Here is a 26760-nt window from a genome sequence, read left to right on the forward strand (position 1 = left end):
GCTCATTTAAGTTTCATTATTTATTTTTCATTTCATTTTTAATTATGATATTCTCTTTTTTTAGAAACAAAATAAGAAAGATATAAACTGATCACCTACTTAAGTACATTTGCAAAAAACATCACAGTGACCTAATCTCATTAAAATACCCCATAGTATTTCATCAAATATGTAGGGAGAAAAAGCAACCCATAAATGACAATATTCAGAAATAAATAAGTAAGAGTTCACACTAATAAGGCTCAGCAACCGGGAATCCTTCACATAAGGGAAGAAGGACACAAAATCTAAAAATACATCCAAAAATATAAAACAATACAAGCAACAATAAATAAAACAATAAATAACTGTAACAGACACAGAAGCAGCAACTGCAGGCCAACCTAGCAAAGCAACAAAACAGCAAAGAGGCAGTACTTCTCCTGGCAGCTCTTCCAGCTCTTCTCCTTGCCTGGCTCCTCGATCCCAGCAAGTTAAAATATTCTGGGGTCTCAGCCCAAATATTATACTCAGTTTCTCTTTGTTCTTTTAAGCAGAGAATGTCTGTGCTCAGCCCAAACCAGTTTGGTCCTCTCTGGCCCAGCTTCCTGGCAGGAGGTGGAGACAGCATTATCCAAGGTTGGCCAGAACTATTCAGATGCAATGAAACAGCCTCCCATACTCTAAATGCAACCCAGATCTATTCAACGCATCCCTGACTCACTCAGGAGTGGCAGGACACACCTCAACCCCCCTGTGACCATATGAAAGAGACTGCCCATCCACAACCCCTGTCATTCCAAAGACAGTCGATCCACAACCCAGCAGAGGTACTCAGGATGGCTAAGCAAGAAAATACCTACTTTCTAATAGTGGTAAGTTTAAACACAGAACATAAAATTCATCTTTACTAAAAGATGCATTTCTACGTTTTGAGTTCAGGCATACTAAACTCCATTTCTCTATTTTTTGCCAATGAGAAGAAATAGTCTTCAGATGTTATAAGTAAACTCCCGTTCTATCCTGTGGGACAGACATCTTTCAATAGTGAAAAACAAAATACACTGTACTTCACTATCAGGACATGTCACCCATACCAGTATATGTCCTACCTTTCACATACACTGCAGCCTGCCCATAGGGGTACTTTCGGCATACCTTAGGGTTGACTTACATATAATTAGGGCTCCCGGTTTTATGGTATTTATTTTTTTGCCATTTCCGTCTGTATTTATCCATATTTATTTTTTTGGCATTTTTTCTGTATTTATCCACATTTATTTTTGACACAAACAAAAGACGACGTTACAGCTAGTATTTTTCCACATTTATTTAAATTGACAATGCACACATGCGCTCAGTTGTTATTGGTCAACACTATACATTCATCTGAAAACTTTGCCATTTGCAAAATGTCCCAAATATGCTTAAAAGTGCTATCACAAGCCATTTGTCTCAGAGCCTTGCAGTTTCTGTCATCGGTAGAGTGCCACATCCTCTCACCCACTGAACACCACACTGCCCCACTGAAAAACTCGAAACTGGGAAAACCTGCAACCAAAATGTTAATTGCACTCTGTAATTTTTGTACAATCTCTAAATGACCTCCGGGGGTTATTTGAGTGTGACTTGCCCAGGGTCAAGTGGTAATTGAAGAAGCAGAGAGTGTATTGAATTTCTGCTTCTATACATTTCACTTAAGCAGTAGACCAGGGTTTCTCATTACAGGCCCTCAAAGAAAACCCGTTGTTTAATTTGGCTCAGTAGTAAACAAGGCTAACATAGCATGAGTCAGTGGAATCATTTCCCAGCAATCAGTGCTGAGCTGATTCTTTCTTCACTTACTCCCTCTGACCCCACCCTATATCTGTCCCGGGTGTATCACACTGACCGTTGCTAATGCACTGCAGGGCATAAAGGGTATTCATCTGCCCCAATATTTATATATTCTTTTTTTCAGACAGAACAGCTGAGGCCTTGTCCTCAATTCTCGAGCTCTGCTATCTGAAAATAAAGCTCTAACTCAAATAAAGCACTAGTTAAATGTATCCAATTTACACACTACAGACACATAAAACATGCTCTCAGCGCTCGGCACTGCACTGCGCCACTACAGCTAATCCATGATACAGCCCAGGTGGTAGAGCACCCCAGTAAAACCTATTGCCGCATTACCCTGCCCCCAGTATAGTGCAAGCTACAGAACCTCCTTTTAAATACAACCCCCAGCTGTCCAGTGGGATGTGCAGGGAATGTGAACCCCACACTAGAGGTTAGCAGCAGCACTTAGTTTTATGTTCCTGCCTCCGGGAGGACTAGGGTTAAGCTGCCCCAGGTTCCACAACTTGAGGCGTGGAATGAGACAAGGTATAATATTATTATAACATGGGTGGCCAGAGCAAGTATTATCTCCAGTCGTCGGTTGCTATGGAATGTATAGAGTTAAGAGTGTAATGTTATTGAAGGCATAACGTCGAAACAATTCAGATGGAACAAAACTGAGGTTGGAAATGTTATCAAATGTATAATATTGAGGTAGTAAAAATAACATATAATACTGACGCATAGAATGTAATTTAAAGTAAACTCACAACGTGTGGAATAACACGAAAGGTACAATATCGAACTATGGAATGTAATGAAGGTTTATTACCTCGGAACGGATTAATACAGAATGTATTATTCGGGGTAATTTGTAATATTAAAGTGCTGTCCGCTACAGAAAAGTAATACAGAGGCTTGGATTTTTACCCCAAGGGTGATATCGAGGCGTAATCGGGGGGGGGGGCGCTGGGGGGGCCCACCTTCCGCTTAATCAGCCACAATTCGATATATGAAACTTAACCCTGGCACAGACTTGTGGTCGAACGCCTGATGGAGAGTCGCACCACAGCCCCCGCCGTCTGAGCACAGAGAAAGACACACAGACAGGGCATAGTTACACATGCAGGGGCACACCCACAATCACTCGGTATTGTATCACACACACAATGCACAAATGCAGTCGTCAACAATGGATAGACCTCTGCCTCTCTCTCTATCTCACAAACAAAGACACACAGCAGCAACAGTAAGAGTGGGTGTCACACTCACCATACATGCACAAGCCTGTATCAAGGGTCGGAACTCTGCCTCTCTCTCACATGCGGCGGACGCACAGCATGTGGCATACATGCACACGCCTGTATCAATGGGTGGACCTCCGTCGCTCTCACACACACAGCACAGATGCACCACACATGCACACACCGGTACCAGCGCCGTGCCAAAAATGCGCCCACTGTTTACAACAATCAAATTCTGATTGCCGTTAACCCACGAGGAAGAGCAGCTTTTCGTCATCAGCTTGAAGAACACAAGATTACCGACTATGGTCTAACAGCGAGTTTGTGATGCAGAGCAATTCTGGATTCTCATGCAATCTCTGTCGTTTATCGCTGCCATGCATGAGTAGCCCACGAGAGAGTGAGTGGGATGTTACAGTCTGATCCGACCTGCTCACAACATGGTGCATGAACCACAAGTCACACAACAATGGTTTGAATACAGTGTCCTAATTTGACTCGGTCAGGGGATCTAAAAGGGGTGAAATAACAACAAAGCCGCATTAAAAAGTAATGGTCTTTTAATGACCTGTGAAGTACTCGGGTGCGGCTGGCAGCTCTGTGAGTGCCGGGAAGCTGTCACCTCTTAACCCTCTAAGGAGGGGGAGACACCAGATGGCAGCACAGTAAAATGTAGTAGTATTTTCCCGTTTTTATATATAAATACAGATAAAGGAAAACTTGTTTTCCGTCTGTATTTATATGTAAAAATCCGTAAAAACGGAAAACCGGGAGCCCTACATATAATCAAAGGGAAGTTTAGGGCTTGGCAAGTGGGTGCACTTGCCAACTCAACATGGCAGTAAAAACTGCACACAGAACCTGCAGTGGCAGGTCTGAGAACCCTTTGAAAGACTGCCTGGGTGGGTGGCAAAATCAGTGCTGCAGGCCCACTAGCATCATTTTATTTACAGGCCCTGGCCCTCTCAGTGCAATTTACTTGGGGCTTACCAGTAAATCAAATATGCCAATCATGGAAACATCAATCCGTAATACAATTTACAATAGGAGAACTTGCACTTTAACACTGAATAGCAGTGAGAAAGTGCACAGAAACACTAAATCAGCAAAATCAGAGTCAAAAGCAGGAATTCGGAGAGTGAAAAGACGGGGGAAACTTGCCAGAAGATGCCAGGTCAAACAGTAGGATGCACAATTAATCACTGAGCAACAACTTACAAAAAAAATCTCATTATTCATCATATAGGCAAAACCTACTGCATTTACCAATGCTTGATTTACTCTGAAAGGTCAGTTGCCTTGCCTGGCTCTATCTCTAGAATGAGTAATGATAAGCATCTGCTGCAGGTTTAGGGAACAACAACAAAATCCGGGCATATATTTTATGTTCAAAATTAGAATTGGTGCAAAGTTAGCAGGAGTATGGGGACACTATAAGAAGTACAAATCTGGATACTGCTTTAAAAGATAGATTCAGAAGCAAAATCACATTTAGATGTTAAATCTATCTTACTGCAAAGTCATTAGCAATGGGGGAAAATTGGTAGGACTCAGAAAATCATAACCACATGTGAAATTACAATCAAGTGCAAAATCACTATAAGGCGCAAAGGCAACGTTTATGAAAATTCGGCACGAGAGTGCAAAAACACATAAAATGCAAAATAGCTTTTGGTACAACATTAACAGGAGTTTATAGTCAGGTGCAAAATAAATGTTGAGGTGCAAAGTCAGCTGCAGTGATATATTGTGTTTGGCACAAAAGAAAACAAGCCAAATCCCTGCTGGAAATAAGCCCTCAACTCCAAATATGCACAATCCTCCACAGATATAATCTGCCAAAGACTATAATAAGGGAAACAGCCTGAAACATAGAAACATCAAAAGACGACAGTGTCTGATGCTCTGCCTCCTAAGGTGCTCTAATATTCTTGCAAGAGAATAGGTGATGATGAGCTCATTTAAAAAATACCCAATTAGAAGAATGATACACACTAGCATGGCTCTCTCGCTCCTTTATTTGAACTAATGGAGATGAGTAGGCAATGGGCATTAATTCATAGCTATTTCTGAGTGTGGACTAGGAGTAAGAACCAATGAGTTGCACCCATACAGGAGGCCCTGGGCTGCTGTATTTAAGTGGCTAAGGGGATCAGAGTGTCTCGAATGGCTTGATCGCAATCAGAGAGCCTGTGAAGGATACCCAGTGTTACCATTGAGCATAACTGAGGTCAAATGTATGCATTTTCAGGTACACTAATATGATGACTAGATGGAATGCCTCTATACTGCCTGCACAATAGAGATGTCACAAACATCCTCAGGAAAGGTAGACACCAATTGACAAAAATGAATAATGCAATTAGGATGATCACCATCCTCCTGGTTGTTACGGTCACTGTTTCCAGTCCTGTGATAGCATGCTGCATTCTGGGTTTTGTGATCTTGTTTTGCCTCCATTGAACTGATTAGACTAACCCACCAGAAATCAGTCAGAAAACGCTCAAGATTGTGGACAATGTCCTTAGTGACTGGGAGTGAGTTGGTAGCCATAATGTGAATATTCTGAAAGCAAAGTGGCCACTGGCATAACCCATGCCCATCTCAGCCAGGGTCATATTTTATTAATCATCCTCCAGACTTTAGAGGTGGGGACCATGACAAATGATATAACACCAGAGCACTGTTAACCATCACAAAAGGCCCAGAGCTAAAAAGTTTAAAAAGTTTTCAAAAGTGATGATTTCAAGTGGGGGTAACTCAGAATACTCTCAACGTTTTTTTGCTTGACTGATGAACACCTAATTAGCCAGCTCTAAATTCGACCAGTGGCGGAGGACTTTCAAAATACTGCTAAACAGCGTCATGGCAAATATGTACCACTCTTGAAGGTTCTGGTTCAGACAAGCATAATGAGAGGAAGTGGCAATTAGTTAGCCACCCTTCTTGGCAAGGGGAGCTAACTAATTCGAAAATGAGCACCAACGCTGTGGGCCTTGTTGCGCTTTGGTGTCGAGCTAAAAATAAGCCACCAAATAGCTATACTCCCTCAGGCAAGTTAGGGGGAAAAGTGCCTAAGCCTACAATTCCACACAAGTCCAAGGCAATACTAGAAGATTGAGAACAAAAGTAAGTGAAATTAAACAGAATAACATGGAAAAGTAATAAACATAACTTTGGACATTCCAGTAAATAAACGTAACTTTGGAAATGTTAGTAAATAAACTCAATTTTGGACATTCCAGTAGGCTGTGGACCGAAGGAAGAAGGATAAAACAAGGATAAGACTAAGCGTATCGAGTTAGAACATTATCTGTGCAGTTACAGAAATCATGTATCTCGCATCTATGCATCTGCAACAGTGGAAAGGTGAGAGCTAAGAAGGACGAAGGGTGGGTAAATTCTTTATTTTTCATTTGCTTTGGTCAAGATTTTGAAGATGGTGGTAAAGATTTTGATGTGTCTTTCATGTGTGTTAACTGTATTTGTGAAAATGCCAAATGCTCTCTGGTGCGGCTCTGGGGAAAGGACCAGCAAAACGTAAAGATTATAGGTGTCTGGATGAATGAACAGTTTGATGTTGTGCATTCAATCTCCAGCTTGTAAGAGGTGACACACGGCCATAAGCAGAATCAGCTAAAACACGGTTGATCATAAACAAAGTTAGCTGCCATATTACGTTGTATTTTACGTAGCATACAGTAGCGGTCGGCAGTAGGTTTTTCTATAGGGCGGTGACGTGGGCAGGAGGAGGGGCAGGGTGGGGGAAATAATGTATGGATTACAGAGTTTTACAGGTAAGTAAACATTTAAATACATAAAACGAATTTCGTTGCGCACACTGCATCACCAAATGTGATGCAGTGCGCGCAACGAAATTCGTTTTATGTATTTAAATGTTTACTTACCTGTAAAACTCCGTAATCCATACATTATTTCCCCCCACCCTGCCCCTCCTCCTGCCCACGTCACCGCCCTATAGAAACACCTACTGCCGACCGCTACTGCTTACCTGTAAAACTCCGTAATCCATACATTATTTCCCCCCACCCTGCCCCTCCTCCTGCCCACGTCACCGCCCTATAGAAACACCTACTGCCGACCGCTACTGGTAGCATAACTGTACCAGAGCTGATCATGTTTGTGGTATTTAACTTCCGGTTTTGCCGTTGAATGCATAGTAGGTTCGTACATATGCAGCGGCAGGTATGCATACACCTTTGCCAAATCACTATTTTATTTCTTTATTTAGCGGTATACCATTAGAGCAAAAATGTTTTACAGTAGTAATGGTGCACATCATCTTGGCGAGGGGGGGGGAGATAAAAAAAATCAAGGTTTATAGTATGAGCTGAAAGTGGATCATGCTGTTTGTCTGAGCAGTGAGAGGATAGATATATACAAGAATCGGAAAAACACTACAATTATATGAAAGAAAGAAAAATTGCAGGCACATATGAAAGGAAAATAGGTGAAACCTATATATTTATGGCATTTGAGGGCTGTGGGTGGTGTGTACAGTTAAGACATCAAAATATCTTAAAAGCTTTAAAGCACTTTGTAAAAATAATGGGTTATCTCAATATTCAGATTTAGACAGTGTCATAATACTACGAACAATACGAATATTTATTTGTGTATGTTGCCTATGTCTGATTTGTATATGATCACGCAGTTGCACCGCAGTATTCAACGCAAATGGTAATGCGCCCGTTCTTTTTTGTTGTAGTTAATTACAATCTTTTTTAAAGTGTAATACAAATGTACAGAATTATCTTTTGTACAGAATGAAAATCCAGGATATGAAGTACTTGCAAGAAATGATATTTAAAATACAAAGGAGAGATAAACTGTATAATGAACTTCATATAACATCATAATTCTGCACTAATGAAATTGCATTTTTGTGTTTTGTATTAGAAAGAAAAGGAAATAGTAAAAGAAAGAAAAACAAAATTATAATATTAATTTGTGGCATTGTATGTTATGATGATAGATTATATAATGGTCAATTGATCAAATGACTCTAGTCCCAATATTTACGATTAGCTATTGTATTTTTATAAAACTGTATGCAAATGTTAACAGGATGGCCCATTGCCTGCTTCGAAATCTGCCTATTGATCTGTAATCTTACTTCATGTACATGTTCCCCTCTAGACTGTAGATAAAAGGCAATGCCAAAGGTATTTGCAATTACAATCAGAAAATGTATAATGTATTCTGTAAACTACTAATGCACGATATTGTAAATAGGATATGTTATTTGATATTAATTTATGCACCCTGTGTCTAATACCTTCTTCATACTCCTTGCGCAACACGACATAGAATGACTCCTCCTCGTAATTGTAAACCTTACACTTTAGTCCGTTTTTAGTTTTCATTACGTGCGCTTTTTAAACGCGGTGACGTCACCCGCCAGCTACCACAACATTTCAGGAAATGAGCGATCGAGCCAGTGGTAAATGCGCCCAGGTAGGCACTACGAACTGATTTTTCAGCACAGATCATTTAGCGATTGTAATCTATGTACCTTAGTTGACATAGAATGCACTAAGATACCATCCCTTAAAATTTCAGAATTTCTGGTAAAATCGCGCACGGACGGCATCTTCCGTCAAAAACAGATAGCCTGCCATAACAAAGGAGTTTCAGACAGTGGTAAGTGGCGACCATTGTATGGCATTAGAAAGACCTTAGTTGTGTTTTCACGTTTTTTTCGCCTGTAGCTAATTTTATGTTTCTCTCTTGTTCGGCCACCGACAGTGCCCGGCTGTGTTCACTGTAAGTACATTTGTATTTGCACACGCTTGGGTTATAAATCACTTAGCCCACTACAAGGTAAATCATATATCCCCCCAAAAAATATTCATATATATATATATGGTAACTACACATATTTACAATTCTGCACTATATATTATGTTTTGTAGACGTCCCACATTCCTTGTCCTGACGAGACCCTCACTCTAAGGGTCGAAACGCCGTCGACGCATTTGGAGGCGAATAAGACTCACACAGTCTCTATGATTGTATAGCAGCTGTTTCAAAACTGTTTCTTAAAAGAAATTATTTTGAGTCATGTCTCCTTCTTGTTAATAGCCATCATTGTAACCTGTTTAGTTCACTTTATTGTTACACATTGTCTTCGTTGGTTACTTCACAAATCACTGGGGACACATTGCACTTTATAGTGCACTATATGTTGTAGTCAAAAGTGTTTTTTTCTATTTTGTGTTAATTGAAAAATATATATATAAAAAACGGTTCAAAACTGATATAATGGTGTCTCGCTCTCCTTTCTGCCACTCCGTTCTCCAATATTTAGATCGGTATTAAGTCCCCTCCTATTGTATATTTATATAAAGTGACATTCCACAGGAACCATTGTTTTTCTGGATAAACGTATTGCCCTGGTTCCTCTGTGAGTAGGGTCTCCCTTGTTTTCTTTTTTCGTAGTAGGTTCGTACAGCACCTTTGCCAAATCACTATTTTATTTCTTTATTTAGCGGTATACCATTAGAGAAAAAATGTTTTACAGTAGTAATGGTGCACATCATCTTGGTGAGGGGGGGAAGAGATAAAAAAAAATCAAGGTTTATAGTATGAGCTGAAAGTGGATCATGCTGTTTGTCTGAGCAGTGAGAGGATAGATATATACAAGAATCGGAAAAACACTACAATTATATGAAAGAAAGAAAAATTGCAGGCACATATGAAAGGAAAATAAGTGAAATCTATATATTTATGGCATTTGAGGGCTGTGGGTGGTGTGTACAGTTAAGACATCAAAATATCTTAAAAGCTTTAAAGCACTTTGTAAAAATAATGGGTTATCTCAATATTCAGATTTAGACAGTGTCATAATACTACGAACAATACGAATATTTATTTGTGTATGTTGCCTATGTCTGATTTGTATATGATCACGCAGTTGCACCGCAGTATTCAACGCAAATGGTAATGCGCCCGTTCTTTTTTGTTGTAGTTAATTAAAATCTTTTTTAAAGTGTAATACAAATGTACAGAATTATCTTTTGTACAGAATGAAAATCCAGGATATGAAGTACTTGCAAGAAATGATATTTAAAATACAAAGGAGAGATAAACTGTATAATAAACTTCATATAACATCATAATTCTGCACTAATGAAATTGCATTTTTGTGTTTTGTATTAGAAAGAAAAGGAAATAGTAAAAGAAAGAAAAACAAAAGAAGATAGCGAAGCAAAAAAGGGAAGAGAAAAAGGAATGGAAAGAAAAATAAGAAAATATGTACTACACATCTGTACACGTATCACATAATAAACTTTATGTCATATAATGGCTTATTCTATATAGCAACTTCATCACATCTAACAACTTATCTCATATCATAACAATGTTAACATTAGTATGTAAGATATATAGGAAAGGGAGAAATGGTCAAGGGGGCTGTAAAACCATTGTAGAATCTTTGGAGGGTTTAGACTTTTTTTTTAAATAACCAATGATCAGAGACCAAAAGGGGTCTTTATTAATCATCTGTAATGTAGATGTTACCCATGCTGTATCAAGTCTATGATGGGAACAAAGAAGATTCCACAAACTATTAACATTAACATTCTTGGCATTCTTCCAATTAGAGGTAGTAACTTAAAGTGACAAGTCCAGAAATTTACCTAATTTAGTGTGAACTGGCCAAGGGCGTGAGGAATTTCCCAGAAAACTGCACTGGATATCAAAAGGGAAGTTAATGTGGCAAATAAGGGAAATAGTTCTACAAACAAGCTGCCAAAGATTGTAATCAGCAAACATTGAAAAACATATGTAGATACGTGCCAGGGAGGGTGTTACAAGACCAGCACGTAGTTGAAAGGTGTGGGTTGTACTTATGCAAAGAGAGTGGGGTAATATATAACCTATTATAAAAATAATAAAGAGTTTGTGTAGTGCCGGCATAAATTGAGGTGTGGTGCATCTTTCTCCAAATTAAACCCCAAACCCTTAAAGAAAAGGAATGCTGAAGATCAGACTCCCACATTAATTCAGTTTTAGATTTGGGATGGGAGGGGTAATGTAATGTAAATATGTATATATATATATGATGCTTTAAGCAATGACGACAGTATAATTGGGTCAAGTGGGGAGGAAACGAGTAGGAGATTGCAATTGATTGAGCATGAAAATAGCCTGCAAAAGACCACTTTTGAGAGACTCATATTTGATAGCATATGCAGAGGAAAGATCACATTTCGTTTTAATTTCCAAAAAAGAAACAGGAGTCATATCACACAATTATTGTTTTATTTGAATTATGCCTTTAAGAACCCATTGCTTCCAATAAATAGTGCAATTCGAAATGTTGATGGATGTATTATGCCATATAGAGGATCCCAGCAATTCTTGTATCGATAACATGGGTTGTGTAGGAATACAGAAGATACTATAATAGAATATGTAATGGATGGAGCAGAAAAACCCATAGGAGGTTTCGAAAAATGTGCGAAAGGTTAAAAAGGAAAAGGTGACTTGAGTGAATCTTCCAGTCTATGCCAAATATGATTAGGTGGAGAATCAATGGCATGTTATACTCCTAAAGCCCTTCCAGAGAATGTATCCAGAAATGGAGGGTCGTTATTTTTGTTGCTAGCAGCTGAGGGGTGGCGATTGGGTACATACTTTTTTTCCCTGCCCAATGATAATACAGTTTTGGGAAAAAGTATTCCGCTGTAAGTGTAGGCTTGCACAGAAAGATTGAACCTGAGGCTGGCATGGTGCACTTTGGCTTGTTAACCCCTTCGATGCTGATGACGAGCTCAGCTCGTCATCAGCTACGGCGCTCGTATGCTGATGACGAGCTGAGCTCGTCATGTTACTCTGGATTTTCAAAAACCCAGCACACAGTGGGAAAATCGGTAGCAGTTAAGGTGTTAAGGCAGAGGTAACATTTTCCATTGATTAAAGGGAGGAAACATTTATTGTGATTGCCTACCTAGTAGCACGATCCTTCAACTTGCAGAACTGGGGGACATCTAGAGTACCAATGCACCTAGAGTGGCATAATGAAATGAATCGAACAAAGAAGTTTGAGGAAGTCTTTGCAAAAAGGGTTGGAGCGATAATAAGAGATTTACTGCTGCATGGAAATTTATGAAGGGAATAGACAGTGGTGAAGTGTAGGATTGTGTAAACTATACCAGGGTACATTGTACGGAAAGAGGACATTTTAGTTTAAATTATTTTGGCATGGTTGCACTTTGTAGTAAGTGTTGCTTGCTGCTAGGAATAGTTGGAGTGGAATATGGGAGGATGCACTCTATTTAAGCTTGGAATAATATTGTTTGCATAAATATTAAAAATATGCTTACCAGAGGGACGACTGCACTTTGTTGAAATCTAATGATGCATTGCACTGAAGAAAAAACTGTTTATGAGTCTGAGAGTATATATGTATTATAGACACAATTTCTTTTGATGTCTAGAATAATATTATTGATTAATGTAAGTCAAATTTTGATTTCAATGTTTTAATCTACAACGAAGCATCCAAACGGAATGCCGGCACAATGCACTTTATTTATGTCTATTATAACATAGTTGATTATTGTATAACAACAATAGATTTCCGTGTTCCATTACAAGATTATACTTTCCTATTGTTGCTCTGTCACAATATACTTTATTTTATGTCTAAAAAATACCATAGATTATAATTGTGAAATAACAATGGATCACAATGTTTCAAATTATAATGTTTATTTTGAAGTTAATAATGTTTTTTGACACTTTATGATTCAAAGAAACATCTTATGCTTCTGCTCAATAAAACATAAACAAATCCAAGTATTCATATTCTATAGTAATGCCTTCAATATAGCAAAGCTACATAGATTCCACGAACAAACATCATCTACACTATAATTGAAGAGAAATGGGGCACTCTCAATTCCTGAACGAGCAGGACACAGACTTATTTACGATTGGGAAGGTCATTCTAGCACTAGCAGGTAGGAACTGAGAGGGTCCCATAATTGTAACTGGATCGAAACGCCGTCGACAATCTATGTAGTCTAAACACCAGTTCACAACCTTGTGCCAAAATCATGTTTTTTCTACATATGTGAAGCAAACAGATTGAAAAAATTCCTTTTTTGCTCCTTCACCTTTCAAATGCCTGAAAATCCCTAGTTATTTGTATTGTGTATTGTTTGTCTAGCCTTGTGGATACAGGACTGTGTCCCACTGCTTTACTGTTGTTTGGTTATTTTTGACTTATTTCAGTATTAAATAAATTGCGAAGTCCGGCTGGACTTCATGTTCATTATAGCGCAGATTGTAGCCTATAATTGTTCTAATGTTTATCCTCTATTGTCAAGGACCGCTGTTGTTTACTTAGATTGATACCCCAGGTCCTTGCTTACCTAGTGGGTTCCCTTGTCTCTTGGCAAAAAAATCCTGACCAAGCGTCTATCATTTTTTCGGCACGTCAGCGGTATGCCCAAGTAATGCCAGCCCTGGATCTAGGTCAAGGGATAAGTCCACCATGGTTTGCAGTGTCACAAACACGTTGAACTAGTAGTTTTTAATGTACTTTCACAATGTCACACTTATTGCACTCAATATTAGTGAAGATGAGAACTTGTAAAAGAAAGGAATGAAACATAGAAAGGAGTGAGAGCGAAAGGATAGTTGAAAGGAAGGCATGAATGGTAAAAAGAAGAAGGGCACGTTCGGGTACATGCCTCATTTTTACATACAGGTGAGCCATGTCATGAGCAGGGTACTGTAGTAAGGTCTTAAGTAATGTGGATTATGAGATCGTGTACTACACTGAGGAGTCACTTAAACATTGAGAGACGCATTATGTCTTTTTTAAGGTGGTCTTAGCTAGTCTCGAAGTGGGGTCATCCTTTAAGTTGATTCTTAACGGCTAAGAAATACCGGGCAGACATTCGTTGGTTCAATAGCGATTTTCTAGAGGCAAGGCCTTTTGGATTTTGGGCTAGGTCGAGCACCGGTCGAATTGATGTGTTTATTTATTCAGGGATGTAGCACTATGAGATTCTACCATAGGAATCAAATCATACATTGTTAACTTGGCATTTTTTTCTTGCTTTATTTCATATATCCCTACGGGCGACATGCCACAGTGATCAAGACACTAGTACAAATTTTCAAGTTACTCAGTACTCAAAGATACCCTTACTGGGTTGGAACTATCACCGGTCAAGCGGTAAGTGGACACATGAAGATGACTTTCATCACTTTTTAGTAGTCATAATCATTTAAACTACGGGTTATAGTCTTATCAGGCCAGTAATTTACTTTAAATTATCTAAATAGGAACTACAACATACGCCTAGAACAGAAGATAGGTAAGTACCGGCATGCCCATTCAAGATAGAAGCATCTACCAACATAGAAAACACAGGTGCAGGGTCTATCCTTTCTCTCTCTCACATCGCGATAAGCTCGGGTCGTTGGTGGCCCCCCCTTTTTTACCTTTTCCAACCACCTTTTTGCAGTTCAAGTTCAGAAATTTGTATAGCGCACTACTCACCCAGAGGGTCTCAAGGCGCTTGGGGGAGGGTGGGTGCATTACGTATCGAATAGCCAGGTTTTTAGCTGCTTTCTAAAGGAGAGGTGGTTCTGTGTAAGGCGGAGGTGAGTGGGTAGAGAATTCCAGGTTTTGACCGCTAAGTAGGAGAAAGATCTTCCTCCCATGGTGGATCTATTGATGCGCGGAATTACCGCGAGGGCTTGATTGGATGAACATAATTGGCGGGTGGGTGTGTAGAAGGACAGTCGTTTGTTAAGTCATTCGGGTCCTAGGTCGTAGAGGGCCTTGTGTGCGTGGGTGAGGAGCCGGAACGTTACTCTCTTGTTGACGAGAAGCCAGTGGAGGTCTTTCAGGTGACCGGAAATGTGGGCTTGACGGGGGATGTCGAGTATGAATTTGGCTGAGGCGTTTTGGATGCGTTGTAGTTTTTTCTGTAGTTTGGCTGTGGTTCCGGCGTAAAGGGTGTTTCCATAATCTAGTCGGCTAGTGACTAATGCGTGGGTGACTGTTTTTCTTGTTTCGGTGGGGATCCAGCAGAAGATTTTTTTGAGCATGCGTAGGATGTTGAAGCATGATGATGTAACGGCGTTGACTTGTCTGGTCATCAATAGGGAGGAGTCTAGGATGAAGCCCAGGTTCCGTGCGTGATCTGTAGGTATGGGTGCGTTTCCTAGGGCCGGTGGCCACCATGAGTCGTCCCAAGCAGAGGGGGACGATCCTAAGATGAGACCTTCCGTTTTGTCTGAGTTTAGTTTTAAACGGCTGTTTTTCATCCATTCGGCTACTTCTTTCATTCCTTCGTGCAGATTGGTTTTGGCGGTGTTGGGGTCTTTGGTGAGGGAGAGGATTAGCTGGGTGTCGGCAGCGTATGAGATGATGTTGAGGTCGTGTTGTCGTGCGATGGTTGCGAGGGGACTCAGGTACACGTTGAAGAGGGTGGGACTGAGTGATGATCCTTGTGGTACGCCGCAGATGACTTCGGTGGCCTCTGATTTGAATGGGGGGAGGCGGGCTCTTTGTGTTCTTCCGGCGAGGAACAAGATGATCCAGTCCAAGGCTTTTCCTTGTATTCCGACGTTGTTGAGGCGTTCAGCACGGAAACTCAGTTTACCCATGTGCATGAATAATTATCAGATAAATATGTTTTTTCCTTTCTGTAAACGTGTAGTAAATATCGTGAACAATACGTTTGATTTCTTGCATTAATAAATGTCACCGTTACCGCAGGTGAAGGCTCACAGCAACATTTCCTATGCATGTGCATGCAATAGACACAAGTGAAGTGTGCAGCAATATTAGGATGAGAGAATGTTTTTTCAACATGCGAATCATTGCAAACAAATTTTTCTATATAGGGCCTCTTTTGGTCCTCGTGTTCCTCAAGCCTTTCTTTGGGCGAATGTTTCACCCTAAATGTAAAACCGTTAAAATATGCAGTTTTGTAGTTTGGACAGCATCATTCCATCATGTAGAAATGGATGGTGCAATGGATATTCTGGACAGAATATTTAGTGCTGTATATATTTTGTTTCAATTCCAGCCCTGAAGAGTCAGAGCGACCAATACTCTGACGAAACATGTGTCGGCTGGCGCGTTGTAGCTCGAGCAATAAAGAAAGAATTGCTCATACAAAAAGAAGTGGAAAATAATGTTATTGTTCTGTTGACCTGACTTACAACTGTACTATTCAGTGTCCAATTTAATTGTGTGTGCATAGGATTTTGTTTCACAAAGTACAGGTTTTGCGCGAGCGATATCTCTTAAGGGGTTGGGAGGGTCTCCCCTTTCCTGTGGCACCACTAAACTATCCAGCCCGACAGGCAATTATCAGGAACATAGCGGAGCGCTAATAATCCCTGAGTTTTAAAACCCTGCACCTTTGTAAAACAATAAACTTCAATCTACCCTCAGGGCAGAAAGAGTTTTGGGGCTGGTGGGAAGAAAGGAGCAGCAGACCATTGCTGAGGGAGGGGGTGCTCCCACTCCAAATACACTCTGTGGAGAGGTCTAGCTGGCTATTGAAGGAAAGTGTCTCCTGTCTGCTCTCACTGGGGTCCAGGAAAACTGTTATGAATGGTTGGGGTGTTAGGGGTAGACTTGATGCCTTGCTGGTCTGCCTCCACCCATTTGTCTCCCTGTTATCTAGTAAACTTTTTGCTCCAAAGGGAAATTGGGGGTAATAAACTCCAATCTACCCCTAAGTAGAGGGCAGAAAGAATTTTGAGGCTGTAGGGAAGAGGAATCACTTCCCCATATCCAGGGGGATGCTGCCCCAACTAAACCTTTCCCTGGTGGCTAGTGGGTGCGTTCCTGCTTGGGGATGCCCTCCTGTGGGGATCCACTAGGGAAATATATTGTTGGAAAGGGGAACTACTATCCACGTCCAAATCGGTGCTCATGGGGCTGAGTTATATACCCAAGCACCAATGTAAATGAAATTTAATGAGCCAATGAGCTCATTTCACTTTCATTTTTTCTGGAATACCGTTAGTGTGCCATGAACACCGACTGACATTTCGGGGGGAAAAAACTGCCTTGGTTGCTGTCAAATGCTGAAATTGGTAAAAGCTAATTCCTCTGGGGCTCACAACAGAGGGAATGCCTGCCCCCAGTGCGAGGGCATGCTGAAGCCATCCTCAGCACCCAAGCTTTCTGGACCGGACGGCTCCGGCATGGTAGCTGTTAAATACTCTTTGCAGTGCCATAGCAAATAGGCAGCAAGTTTATAGGTACTGAAGTTCATTTCAGTTATGAGTAGGTGTGTATCATATATGTATATAAGTTCATGACTGCCCAGTATTCATTTAGGATCCACTGTCTTGCTCCATGGACCATTCTCTTTCCCATATCACTGTCAAAACTCGTAATACAATTGTACGTCTGCTTACTTCTATTTGTAATACCACATCCTCTGATGTTTTAGTTCTAGTTTACTGGAAGAGAGCTACTTATTGGAAGAAACGTAATCTGACTCACTAGTCCTAATTTGAGACCTATCTCTCTATTTACAATCCCTGCATAATAAACAGTGCAAGAAGCAACTTTCTGAATTAACAGAATGCAATGGTCTACTAGACAGTGCACATGGCATGGAGATAGCCTTTTGTTTCCTTGTAAGAGCCTAGACACAAATTCCCAAGAAAGAGTTCCTACATTCTGTATCAATTAAGCACTGCATTGGCCACAGTTTACCATCCAACTCTTATATGTCGCTTCCAGTCTTTAGGTATTCATGATTGAGCCTTCCATAGCTCACCTCATTTTTGGACATCAGAACCCAGGTAGCTTACCCCCTGACTTTCTTTAATATCTTGGGTTTAACTCAACTCTTTAAGCCCCACTCTCTTTAATCATAATCTGTCATCTTTATCTCACATCAACTAAGGATTGAGTCACAGATTTGGGCTCTACCTTACGTCACATTTGTGTAACACTCAAATCATCATCTCATTTAATAAGGATTTGGATCATCTCCAAGACTATTTCTGCACCTATCATTCAGCTGTCACATCTTGCATAAAGGCAAATTCTATAAAACGTAATGGTGAAAAAACCATGGTTCTCATATGTGGAGGGACGTCCTCTCTTTGGACATATGATTGGTGAACACCTGAGCTTGGCACTTCTTCTCTTCTGGTAATATGGCTAATATCCAAGCTTTTTAGTCCTTATGACACTTGCAGGGCATAGCAAGAAAGCAACTTCAGCATGTTGCTGCTTCTACCGCAGGATATTTTGTGAGGTAACTAGTTAAAATATCGAGTTTTTAATTTCGAATAGACATAATATCGAGTTAAAAATATAGAATAGACATAATATCGACTAGACATAATATAGACTACAAAAATATAAACTAGAAAAAATTAATATCGACGAAAATAGCAATATTATTGAATCAAAAATATAGAATGGACATATCGACAAGACAGAATATAGACTACAAAAATATCGAACTTAAGGTAAGATATTATTAATGTTTAATTTTTGTGTAATATAATTCTGTAGCGGGTTGTGGGTTTATAGGGGAATAGGGTGGGAAGTCATTTAATTATAATTAATTAAAAAATGTTATTTTATTTATTGGTATTTATTTAGAATTAATTGTTAAATTATTATTAATTGGTAATTAATTAAAATATAATTGCTAATTAATTTTAATTGATTAATTGATAAATATTTTATTTTTAGTAATTTATTTATTGTAGTGGGTTGTGGGTTTAAAGGGGAATAGGGTGGAAAGTAATTTATTTATAATTAATTAAATATGTTATTTTATTTATTGGTATTTATTTAGAATTAATTGTTAAATTAATATTAATTGGTAATTAATTAAAATATAATTGCTTATTAATTTTAACTGATTAATTGATAAATATTTTATTTTTAGTAATTTATTTTTTGTAGCGGGTTGTGGGTTTATAGGGGAATGGGTTGGGAAGTAATTTAATTATAATAAATGAAATATGTTATTTTAGTTATTGGTATTTATTTGGAATTATTTGTTAATTAATTACAAATTGGCAATTAATTAAAATATTATTGATAATTAATTTTAATTGATTAATTGATAAATATGTTAATGTTAGTAATTTTATTTCTGTAGCGGGTTGTGGGTTTATAGGGGAATAGGGTGGGAAGTAATTTTATTATAATTAATTGAATATGTAATTTAAATTGTGGGTATTTATTTAGACTTAATTGATAATTCATGATTGATTGGCAATTAATTAAAATATAATTGGTAACTACATTTAATTGATTCATTGATAAATATGTTCATTTTAGTAATTTATTTTCTGTAGCAGGTTGTGGGTTTATAGGGGAATAGGGTGGGAAGTAATTTCATTATAATTATTTAAATATGTTATTTTAATTGTTCGTATTTATTTAGAATTAATTGTAAATTAATTATTAATTTGTAAATAATTAACATATATTTTGTAATTTATTGTATTTGATTAATTGGTAATTATGTTACTTTTATTAAATTAATTTCTGTAGTTGGTTATGTGTTTTTAGAAGAATAGCTTGTGAAGTAATTTAATTGTAAGTAATTACATTTTTGAATAAAAAATGTATTGAGTTAATTTTTCAAAATACTTTTAAATTGTTAATTATTTTATTATTATTAGGTAAATAATTAGTATTAGTAGGTAATTTTTATTAATAAATAATTTTTATTTGTATTTTAAATTGATTATTTAATATATTTAACACAATTGTAAAATATTTTCATTAATTTGTAATTGGTGTTACTATTTATATTATTTAGATTTAAATAAGTATTTACTTGCCCTACTATTGAACTCACTGTAGTTGGAGTTGTAATTTTACCCCTACGCTAACCAACACTTTCCCTACTGTTGCACTCACTGGAGTTGGAATAGTAATTTTTACCCCTACACTATCCAACGCTTTCCCTACTGTTGCACTCACTGGAGTGGGAATAGTAATTTTTACCCCTACGCTATTCAACGCTTACCCTACTGTTACACTCCCTGGAGTTGGAATAGTAATTTAAACTCCTACGCTATCCAACACTTTCCCTACTGTTGCACTCACTGGAGTGGGAATAGTAATGTTTACCCCTTCGCTATCCAACGCTTTCCCTACTGTTGCACTCTCTGGAGTGGTAATAGTATTTTTTACCCCTACGCTATCCAATGTTTTCCTTACTGTTGCACTCGTTGGAGTGGGAATAGTAATTTTTACCCCACGCTATCCAACGCTTTCCCTACTTTTGCACTCTCTGGAGTGGGAATAGTAATTTTTACCTCTACGCTATCCAACGCTTTCCCTACTGTTGTACTCTCTGGAGTGAGAATAGTAATTTTTACCCCTACGCTATCCAATGTTTTCCCTACTGTTGCACTCTCTGTAGTTGGAATAGTAATTTTTACTCCTACGCTATCCAACGCTTTCCCTACTGTTGCACTCACTGTAGTTGGAATAGTAATTTTAACCCCTACGATATCCAACGCTTTCCCTACTGTTGCACCGACTGGAGTGGGAATAGTAATTGTTATCCCAACGCTATCCAACGCTTTCACTACTGTTGCACTCTTCGGAGTAGGAATAGTAATTTTTACCCCTACGCTATCCAACGCTTTCCCTACTGTTGCACTCTCAGGAGTGGGAATAGTAATTTTTACACCTACGCTATCCAACCCTTTACCTACTGTTGCACTCTCTGGAGTGGAATAGTAAATTTTACCCCTACGCTATCCAACACTTTCCCTACTGTTGCACTCTCTGGAGTGGAATAGTAATTTTTACCCCTACGCTATCCAACGCTTTCCCTACTGTTGCACTCGCTGGAGTGGGAATAGTAATTTTTACCTCCTACGCTATCCAATGCTTTCCCTACTGTTGCACTCACTGGAGTCGTTACACAACATTTAACCCTTTCGCTATCCTACGGTAAAAATATTGTAAATGTTTGGTAAAAATTATGTATGTACATATATATATGTATTTAAAATATATATATTTTTTAGTTACATTATTTATTTCTCAATTTTACGTTTATTCAAGTATTTTAAATATGTTTAAAGTAATTTAATTTATTATTATATTACTTTTAATTTACTTTCAAGATATTTAAAAAATTCGATATTTTGACAGTCAATATTTTTTACACTCGATATTTTGCATTCGATATTTTTGTACTTACCTGTTTGAAGATAGGAAGTCAATATTCTTGCAGTGGATATTTTTATCTCGATATTTTGTCCTCTCGATATTTTGACTGTCGATGTTCTGTCAGTGATCCGTTTTGTGAGGATCCCACAGAGAACAGCTCATCTTTTATTCAAGCCATCATCCATTCAGGAATTTACTATGCAAATTATTTGTATCTTGATATTTCCAGTTACCTGATACAGAGTGTTAGACCTGGCACCATTGGTGTCGGTCTCCCTTCCATTTTTACTGTTGCCTCATGTGCTTTTGCTGGTGTTAGATGCTTTGGGCACTGTGCCACTGATTTCCAGTGCCACAGTTTGAGTGCTCCCTACTGTAAATTGATGTATTGATTAGTTGTTCCCTGATTAGATATTTGGTTTACTTGTCAGACCCTAGTACAGTGCACTGAGTGTGCCCAGGGCGTGCAATTCTAAATGTTGCTGGTGGGCTTGCAGGACTGATTGTGCCACCCACAGAAGCAGCCTTGTAAAATGTGTCTAAGGTCTGCCGTTAGAGCCTGCGTGCAGTCTGGTACTGTCATGCTGCCTGGGCAAGTGCACCCACTTGCCAGTCCCTAAACCTTCCGTTTTCTTCATATTAGTCATCCCTATGGTAGGCCCAAGAGCAGGGTGCATTGTAAGTATAAGATAGGACAAGCCCTGATGTGTGTGGCCTGTCCTAATAGTGAATTACAGCCATTTTCGTTTTTCACTATTGCAAGGTTACCTGTTCTCCATAGGCCAGAATGGGCTGCTGGATTGTTACATGTTTATAATCCTAGCAGACTCAGAGAACATGGTAGAAATTCAAGTTTAGTATGCCTGGACTCAGAATAATAAAATACATCTTTTAGTAAAGTTTATTTTAATATTCTGTGTTTGCAAATACCACTTTTAGAAAATAGGTATTTGCTTGCCTAACCATTTGAGCCTGCCTCTGCGAGGTTGTGTATTCTTTTGTCTGGTTTTGTGAGTGAAAGGGCTGGGGGATTCCAAAAGACAGACTGGGGCATGAATGGTGAATCGGGAGATCTGCATCTAGATGGGAGGGAGGAGCTGCACCTGGGACCTGAATTGGGCAGGGCCTTCCCTCTACAATGCTTGCTCCACCCCCAAGGTGGGATGTATGGCGTTACAACGCATAATTTTACATCTTGGTAAGTATATCTTTTTAAAAACAATGTAATTAAGTTAATTTAATTAATTTATTTTAATTAATTTAAATTAAATAATTTTAAAATTGTAATTAATTTAATTTAATACATTTAATTCTATTAATTTAATTTAATTAAAATAAAAATTGAAATTAATTTAATTTAAGTAATTTAATTCAATTAATTAATTTTAAAATTGTAATTAGTTAATTTTAATAATTGTATTTAATTAATTTAATTTAAATAAAATAAAAATTGTAATTAATATAATTTAATTAATTTAATTTAATTTCATTAATTTAATTTTATTATTTTAAAATTGTAATTAATTTATTTTAATTAATTTAATTTATTTATTTTAGTTTAATCAATTTAAAAATTGTGAATAATATAATTTAAATAATTTAATTTAATTTAATTAATTTAAGTAATTTAATTTATTTAAAGTCATTTTTTTTAAAAACTGAACCCTAAAAATACCCCTGTACCCCAAAACCCAAACCCAGCCCTGAAACCTAAAAATACCCCTGTACCCCAAAACCCAAACCCAGCCCTTAAACCTAAAAATACCCCTGTACCCCAAAACCCAAACCCAGCCCTAAAACCTAAAAATACCCCTGTACCCCAAAACCCAAACCCATCCCTGAAACCTAAAAATACCCCTGTACCCCAAAACCCAAACCCAGCCCTAAAACCTAAAAATACCCCTGTACCCCAAAACCCAAACCCATCCCTGAAACCTAAAAATACCCCTGTGCCCAAAAACCCAAACCCAGCCCGAAAACCTAAAAATTCCCCTGTACCCCAAAACCCAAACCCAGCGCTGAAACCTAAAAATACCCCTGTACCCCAAAACCCAAACCCAGCCCTGAAACCTAAAAATACCCCTGTACCCCAAAACCCAAACCCAGCCCTAAAACCTAAAAATAACCCTGTACCCCAAAACCCAAATATACTCCTATACTCATACTTATTTTTCACATTATTATTAAATAATATTAAATAAAATAAAAAAATATATATACTTACCTATACTTACGTTGTAATGGCATGCGTTGTAATAGCATCTGCTATGTAATGTCATGCGTTGTAAAGGCATGCGATGTAATGGATCCAGTGTTGTAAAAGTTGCGTTGTAATAGAAGTGCGTTGTAAAAGTTGCGATGTAACGGTTGTTCCCCCCAAGGTGCGTCTGATGTCTCTGCCCTGCACACTGAAAGAAGAGAAGGAAGACTGTCAACAAAGTGCTCCAGGTCTGTACTTGCCTTCCACAATGCTGGCTCCACCTCCTGTGGGGCGTCTGATGTGCCTTCAGAACTGGCTTGAACTGGGCACAGGCCCCTCTCACCTCAGAGAACAAAGGATTTTGGGGTATAAGTATTGGGACCCTGATCCCAAGAAATTAGATCACTTCTGAACTTACAAGACAAAACCTCTGCTGAGGAGAAGGAACCTGAAGAACCTGAGGAGAGACTATTCCCAACCTGAAGTGCTGCTTGGGGGATTTGCCTGCAGTGGTTGCCTGACTGCCAAAGAAAGGAGAAAGAACTTTGTGGACTTTTCGTTGAACTTGTGAAAAGATCTCCAAGGGCTTGGAAGAGAGCTTGTCCCCTGACTGAAGTGTCAGGACCAGTGGACTTCACCAGGCTTTGTGTAATGCTGCTGGAAACAAGTGGCTGCAGAGGCATGGAGCTGTGACCGACTCTCATGACCGGCCTGACGTCCTGTAGGCACCGCATCAAAAAAAGTCTGCCTTGAACAATGCCAGTTCTGCACGAGTGGTAGCCTGCACTGCGACTGGTAGACACCGCGACGTGCAACGCCTCGCTACACCGAATCAAACTGGTCTGACCGACGCTGTCACTGCTGTTGACTTAGAGTCATGTGACCGCACCGGAGTTGGGCACCGCCTCGCACGCTTCGCGACGCACCGCCTGCCTCGCACCGCTGTTCGGACTGATCGATGCCAGCTCCCGAACTCTGGCTCGTTCGCCGCACCGCAAGCTGCAAGCACCACATCGAAGCACCGTCTCGCCCTGCAACGCAGCCTTGGATCCACCAACTCTGTCAACTGGCCGCTGCCTGCACCGCATTGAGGGACAACGCATCCTGCAATGCTTCCTTTCTGCACCGCGACGAACACCGGAACCGACTCGCACATCCATGCCGGCAGCCTCAAGTAAAAGGTACTGTGATTGAGTCTGTCGACATTTGAGTGGGCCCATACCGATGCGGTCCGCTGGATTTGCTAGACTCTGTGTCATTTCAACAACGCTGTAGCTAGACCGGGCTACAGACTCGCACAGTACCTTGAATTAAGCCTTTTAACCAGAACTCTTGAAATCTAATAGTACTGTGGATTATTTTTGTTGTGTATTTGTCTTGTGGTAATTCTATATAAAATATTCTTATTTTTGGATATAAAACCTTGTGTGGTGTCCAATTGTTGTGTTGTCACTGGGTTACTGTATTTGGTCACAAATGCTTAAGTCACTGATTGATTGACTTACGCTTCTGAGATAAAGCCTTGCTGCTCGTGCCAAGCTACCAAGGGGGTGAGCAGGGGTTATTTTAGGAGTGTAATCCCCTTAACCTGACTAGAGGAAAGGGTCCCTATTTGTCACAAGCACCTAGCTGTGCCAACTAGAGACCCCCAATTCTAACAAAGAGGATGGTAATTCAGTCAAAACCAATTATGTCTCACATCTTGCACTTTGATCAATTTCAGTTTCAGAGGAAATAAACAGGGTAACCTCATCATGTAGCTTTCACATCATAATACTCCTTCTGCTTCCACAAACTGCTGAAAGTCTTTTTTATTGAAGAAATCATCTATTGAGGAATTGACTGTTCATATTATTCTTGTTCTAATATTCCCAATATCTTTATGCAAAGGACTTCAAGTCTACCTAAACATTGCTACCAAGCTCCTCTTAGTCCTGCAGTGATGTTTCCTTCTCTGGCCATCTAGGAGCTCTGCAGTGGAACCTAGATATAAGGTAAAGTAGGTTTTAATCCCAGTGCATCTGAAATTCTCCCCTTTTCAAAAAGTGCCACCTTGACGTCCAGCATTATATTTTACATGACTATCCTCACAAGTCATTTCACTTTTTCTGTGCCCAGTTCATTCATATTCACATCTCTAAAAAAGCCCAGAATGAAAAACCTTCCCTTCAATATCTGTCTGCCAAGCATTGGAGCTCTCGGCCATTGCCCCTCAGTCTGTTATCCAATTACCTGAATTTTCCAAAAACACTTTAAGCATGACTGTTTTATTTACATTCTCATCCAATCTGAACAATTCTCTTGCATCAGGGAACCCTAGTTTAGGGTTAACTGTGCTTAATAAAGTATTTTTCATGGATTCACTGTCAGCTGCATCATCTAGGGGAGCCCATAATTATCATCTGGGTGAAGGATGCAGACACCTGAGTTAGACATATAGAAAAAGTCTTCTTACCATTTTATGTGCATGTATTTTGATAAAACTGGACAGTGGACTGTAGCCTGTAAGTATAACTGTAGGTGTCTAAAACAGAAAGGGATAAACAAAATCAACTAACTGAGTCTTTCTACCAGCGTAAGCTCAACACTAGAGAAATATAGAAGATTGTACATTACATAATTGAGAACCCTAGACCAAAAAATATTACGTCCATAAGCATTTCTGAAATTTTCTAACAAATGTTGTTGTGGTTGGGAGATTGATGTACCCTGGATGCAGGTGAGTACCCTTCCGTGACCTGGAGGAGTGCACAAAGCGTGACCTCATAGTAGTCGCAATACTGCTGCCCATGTACTCCATCAGCCAAATAAAGCAATGGTGAAAGCGTCGGTAGTGGCCAGAGTTAGGGCAGAGTGGCGGGTGGGGGTGGGAGCAGGGGTGGGGACAGAGAAAGAAAGAAGAAAAAGAAGTCCAAAAAAGAATTTACCTGCCGCCTGTAGCCTTTCGCATTGCTGGTTTTCTTCTCCTCTCGTGGCTCCACTGCAGGCAGAAGCTCCCAGCATTCCCTGTGGCCAAACCTGAAGCTGCTCACATGCTAGAACAGAGACTGCAGCCCTAATCTTACACGACCTCTTTGCAGCCTTCAACACAGTTTCCTATCCCATATTGATCAGAAGACTTCACAAGGCTGGCATCCAAGGACCCCCTTCCTATGTTTTCTCACTAAGACTAACACTTTACAATCTATACATGACACAACTGATAGATGTCATTCATGCACTTCGTCGACATACTAACCTACATTAATGGAATACAACTGATTTTGTCTCTCTCTGACAAAACACTGAACACCTAGAACAACTTCAATTCAAGAACAAAGTGGTCACCT

The sequence above is a fragment of the Lissotriton vulgaris genome, chromosome 3_1 (assembly GCF_964263255.1).
Source record: "Lissotriton vulgaris chromosome 3_1, aLisVul1.2, whole genome shotgun sequence".
Classification (NCBI taxonomy): domain Eukaryota; kingdom Metazoa; phylum Chordata; class Amphibia; order Caudata; family Salamandridae; genus Lissotriton; species Lissotriton vulgaris.